Source organism: Mustelus asterias, chromosome 7 (assembly GCF_964213995.1).
Source record: "Mustelus asterias chromosome 7, sMusAst1.hap1.1, whole genome shotgun sequence".
NCBI classification, from domain to species: Eukaryota; Metazoa; Chordata; class Chondrichthyes; order Carcharhiniformes; family Triakidae; genus Mustelus; species Mustelus asterias.
In genome coordinates, this window is record NC_135807.1 from 20090597 (window position 1) to 20096596 (window position 6000).

Genomic DNA, 6000 nt, shown 5'->3' on the forward strand with positions numbered 1-6000 from the left:
TGTTCTGGTTCTCCCATGCCGACACTATAGTTAAGAAAGCCCACCAACGCCTCTACTTTCCCAGAAAACTAAGGAAATTTGGCATGTCAGCTACAACTCTCACCAACTTTTACAGATGCACCATAGAAAGCATTCTTTCTGATTGTATCACAGCTTGGTATGGCTCCTGGTCTGCCCAAGACCGCAAGAAACTACAAAGGGTCGTGAATGAAGCCCAGTCCATCACACAAACCAGCCACCCATCCACCGACTCTGTCTACACTTCCTGCTGCCTCGGAAAAACAGCCAGCATAATTAAGGACCCCACGCACCCCGGACATCCTCTCTTCCACCTTCTTCTGTCGGGAGAAAGATACAAAAGTCTGAGGTCACGTACCAACTGACTCAAGAACAGCTTCTTCCCTGTTGCCATCAGACCTTTGAATGGGCCTACCTTGCATTAAGTTGATATTTCTCTACACCCTAGCTATGACTGTAACACTACATTCTGCACCCTCTCCTTTCCTTCTCTATGAACAGTATGCTTTGTCTGTATAGCGCGCAAGAAACAATACTTTTTATTGTATACTAATACATGTGACAATAATAAATCAAGTCAAATCAAAGCTATGTGTGTGTTTGTTCAAAGATGTAAATTATCTGGAAGAATTGATTCTGTGTTATTGGCTCAGTTTGAAAAGGAGAATTCTTATTGCAGGGAAGTGCTGAGACATGTTGTTGCCATAGTCAAACTGCTGTTTTCTTTGGGACTGCTTCCACTGATGAGTCATTATTGTCAACTGAAAATGGTAATTTTCCTTGAATATCTCAGTGAATTTGATGAGTTTCAATCAGCGAAATCTCTTCCAGTTAGAGTACACATCAACAACATGCTCATTTGGGGTCAGAGAATAATTTGCAAATGTAACATTTGTAAAGTTATCAACATTGTGGCTCAGGGAAGACCAACTTTTTAACGCACAACACATATGGATGACTTCATCACTGCAGAGTGGCTCAGACTCTAATTCACTAATGAAGTAAAAGATGCCAAATACTATTCCATATTCGTTGATTCAACACCAGATGTGAATCATGTGGACCAATTAACATTCATTTTAAAATATGTGACCAGTGAATTTGTGAAGTGATTTCTCTGTTTTGTCCAACTACAATCCCACACTTCAGTGGCTGGAGACAATGGTTTTTGGATTAATTGCAAATAGTGCAGGAAGGAGCATGGAGGAGAGCGACGGCTACCACAGAAAGGAGGAGTCCCAGAACCTCAGGAGGAGGGACAGCGAGGTGGAGAGCTGCGGTTTGGAGGCAGACAGCGAAGAAGGAAGTGGGGGGGAGGATGACATCTTGGGCAGAGGATGCCCCTAGATGCACACAGGGTGCTCCCTGCCACCTCCCCCTCCACCCCACCGCCCACCCCTCCCCCCCACCCCCCCCCCCCCGCCCCCCCAAAATAGATGCCCTCCCCTATCTTCCTTGTTTTACATCTAGGCCATGATCTGCCCACTCCCAAACGCCTGCTCACACTAACCGTGTTATAGCATGGGCAGTCTACTATTCTGGTCAATAGGCTTGCTAACATGACGAACTGCTTTAATTATTCACTTCAATATGGTGGGTGGTTTGCCAGTTTTGAGACCCGCTCACCCAACGTTTCATGGGGGACGGCTCGGCACGTGGGGAAGGGGTTGGTGGGTGAGCCACCTGACGTATTTTACATTCCCCTCCCCCATCCCGCACTGGGTATGTTTTCAGCATCAAAGCCACCCCTGTGTCTCTGCAAAGACTATGCCGTGGTAGTTTCTGCAAATGCTATCACAGAGAGAAGCTTCTGCAGCAGGAAGATTGTTGAGGATGAAGTGAAGAATGTTATTCCCTCTATCTCCAGTTGCCGCCCAGCATGGCAGCTATATCCTCTGGAACTCAACCTGCTTAGTCAGTGATGGTAGAATTGAGGCACTGTTGATGATGGATTCTGGCATCCTATACCCAAAGTACATTCCGTGACCTTGCTACACCAAGTGATTCCTCCAAGTGGTTTTCAACATGGCGGGTTCATTAGTTGGGAGAGGGTAGTAATCCACAGGAGGCTTTTCTGTCCATGTTTGATTGAAGCCACAGAACTTCATGGAGTCCAGAGGCTATGTTAAGGAGTATTCTTTCACAAGGGGCAGCACGGTGGCACAGTGGTTAGCACTGCTGCCTCACAACGCCGGGGACCCTGCTTTGGGTCACTGTCTGCGTTGAGTTTGCACTGTCTGCGTGGGTTTCCTCTGGGTGCTCCGGTTTCCTCCCACACTCCAAAGATGTGTGGGTTAGATTGATTGGCCATGCTAAATTCTCCCTCAGTATCAAGGGGATTAGCAGAGTAAATGTGTGGGGTTACGGGGCTGGAGCCTGGGTGGAATTGTGATTGGTGGGAGACTGGATGGGCCGAATGGCCTCCTTCTGTACTGTAGGGATTCTATGATTCCATGAATTCTTGGCTCTGTCCTGTCAGTGGGTCAGACTACACCCAGAGATTGGGATGAAGAGTAGTGACATGGGCTGATAGACGTGACTCTGTGATCTTCCATCAGGTTGTTGCTTAACCTATCTGTGGGATGCTGCTCCAAGCCTTGGCACCAGTCCCTGGATATTAATGAGGACAATATTTCAGGGTCAATGTGTGTTGGGCTGCGCCTGTGGTGTGTGCTAATTCGTTTCCAAAGCTGCATTCGAGTGATCTGACTGGTTTCACTTTTCTTATTCTTTGTTGAAACTTGACAGAAGCCAGTTAAGAGTCATAAAGAACTCATAAGAGTCGTGAAGATAAATGAACCATCTGGGCCTTTAACTTTTAAGATCTTTATTTCCATATAATTTTTTTGAGTGGGTCCAAATTCGCTAATGCCCACAATGGGATTTAAATTTGTATTCTCCACATTATTAATCCAGCAACATAACATTACACTGCCATACCCTACAAGCATCAGTGCTCATTATTCTTATTACCTGGCCTTCTGATTTGTTGTAGTGAGGTAATTTTCTCATATTACTGGAAGGACTCTTGTCCAATTTGATCAAGAATCATGCTGGGAAACTTGAACAGATATTTTTGGAGTTCCACCAATTACAGGCAACCCCAGCTTAACCCAATCCCACACATCCCATTTTTTCACTTATCATCACCTTCCTTTGCCAAAGCAATCTTCATTTCGTCCAGTTAATTTGCCACTAACCCTACCGTTTAAAGCCAACTCGCACAAAGGACCTCTGACAATCAGGAGTAAATTATATTCATCAGCGAATCCTTGTCTATTAATTTAGGCCAGTTTCTTGAGGAAGTCCGGTAATTTGTGAGACATGGCTCGAACATTCCTAAGATCATGTTTCTGTGCCCTGGGGCCTCTCAGAGCTTCAGATCCAAAAAAAGAACGAAGCAATTGCACACGGGCAAAAAACCTCACTTGTAATTACAGTCAACGCACTGACTTCCTGATGCTCATCTTCTCAACGACAGTTTAAACCACAGCACAATCTGCCCTCTTAAGCGGACATAAAGGTTCTCCCAGCATTATTCGAAGAAGGCCAGGGGAATTCTCCCCACTCTTCTGGTCAGCATTTGTACTTCAACAAATATCAGCAAAACAGATTATCGGGCCATTCACACATTGTGACGCACCAATTAGCTCCTGCCTTTCCAACATTACACCTCATTGGGTGCTTTATCTCATTGGCTGCAAAGCACTTTGGGACATCCTGAGGTTGTAAAAGGTGCTATATAAATGCTGGTTCTTTCTCATCCATCCTACTCTGTGGTTTTAGCTATCTCTCATTCTCTGATCCACTGAAGAGATGATGTGGAGATGCCGATGCTGGACTGGGGTGGGCCCGGTTAGAAGTCTCACAACACCAGGTTAAAGTCCAACAGGTTTATTTGGTAGTACAAGCTTTCGGAGCGTTGCTCCTTCATCACCTGAGTGGAGAGTTGGGTTCACAAACAGGCATTAGAAAGCCACAGGCTCAATTACAAGATAATGGTTGGAATGTGAGTCTTAGCAGGTAATCAAGTCTTTACAGGTGCAGACAATGCGAGTGGAGTCGTATTCTTCCAATCTTAATGTTAGAACTTACATGGCATTCAGCAGCTAGAAGTAATGTCAGTGAGTTTTACTGCAGTGGATCCCCTGCCATAAAATCCATTGCTCACAGCTAGTCCTCCAACAGAGAAATAATATAAAACACTCAGACTGCCAGGATCAACAAGCTATCATTAGATGCTGCTGCATCCTCCCTGGCTGTTACATAATAGCGCACATTGCACACCAGCAGCAGGAACCTTTCATTTGATTCAGCTGCTCAAATCATCACTTCACATTTAACAATGAAACAGATGTGATTCTCTTGATTTTTTTTGTATTTTTGTGTCAACACTTCTGAAATTATAATAATTTTACAGAAAGACCTCCGGTCATCAAGATGGGAGTGAAATTTGAGGCAGGGTCCTGATGTGTCCTTTTGGAAATTACATCCAACAGATGGGGTTGAAATGTCCTTGTGCACTCCCACAAAGTTTAAGATACTACCTCCTCACTCAAGGGGCTGCAAGGAAAGGCTTGGCAACTCAATACACGTATGGCTACAAGGCAGAAGCGCAAAGATATCATTTCCATCCAATTCCAAGAGGCATTTTTGATAACGCACACCAGATACCAGCTCAGATACTCACAGCAGATACCAGCTCAGATACTCACACCAGATACCAGCTCAGATACTCACAGCAGATACCAGCTCAGATACTCACACAGATATCAGCTCAGATACTCACACAGATATCAGCTCAGATACTCACACAGATACCAGCTCAGATACTCACAGCAGATACCAGCTCAGATACTCACAGCAGATACCAGCTCAGATACTCACACAGATATGAGCTCAGATACTCACAGCAGATACCAGCTCAGATACTCACACAGATATCAGCTCAGATACTCACAGCAGATACCAGCTCAGATACTCACACAGATACCAGCTCAGATACTCACACAGATACCAGCTCAGATACTCACACAGATACCAGCTCAGATACTCACAGCAGATACCAGCTCAGATACTCACACAGATACGAGATCAGATACTCACACAGATACCAGCTCAGATACTCACATCAGATACCAGCTCACATCCTCACAGCAGATACCAGCTCAGATCCTCACAGCAGATACCAGCTCAGATACTCACACCGGATACTAGCTCAGATACTCACACCGAATACCAGTTCAGATACTCACATCAGATACCAGCTCACATCCTCACAGCAGATACCAGCTCAGATACTCACAGCAGATACCAGCTCAGATACTCACAGCAGATACCAGCTCAGATACTCACAGCAGATACCAGTACTGATACTCTCACACCAGATACATAAGAACATAAGAACATAAGAAATAGGAGCAGGAGTAGGCCATCTAGCCCCTCGAGCCTGCCCCGCCATTCAATAAGATCATGGCTGATCTGACGTGGATCAGTACCACTTACCCGCCTGATCCCCATAACCCTTAATTCCCTTACCGCTCAGGAATCCATCCATCCGCGCTTTAAACATATTCAGCGAGGTAGCCTCCACCACCTCAGTGGGCAGAGAATTCCAGAGATTCACCACCCTCTGGGAGAAGAAGTTCCTCCTCAACTCTGTCCTAAACCGACCCCCCTTTATTTTGAGGCTGTGTCCTCTAGTTTTAACTTCCTTACTAAGTGGAAAGAATCTCTCCGCCTCCACCCTATCCAGCCCCCGCATTATCTTATAAGTCTCCATAAGATCCCCCCTCATCCTTCTAAACTCCAACGAGTACAAACCCAATCTCCTCAGCCTCTCCTCATAATCCAAACCCCTCATCTCCGGTATCAACCTGGTGAACCTTCTCTGCACTCCCTCCAATGCCAATATATCCTTCCTCATATAAGGGGACCAATACTGCACACAGTATTCCAGCTGCGGCCTCACCAATGCCCTGT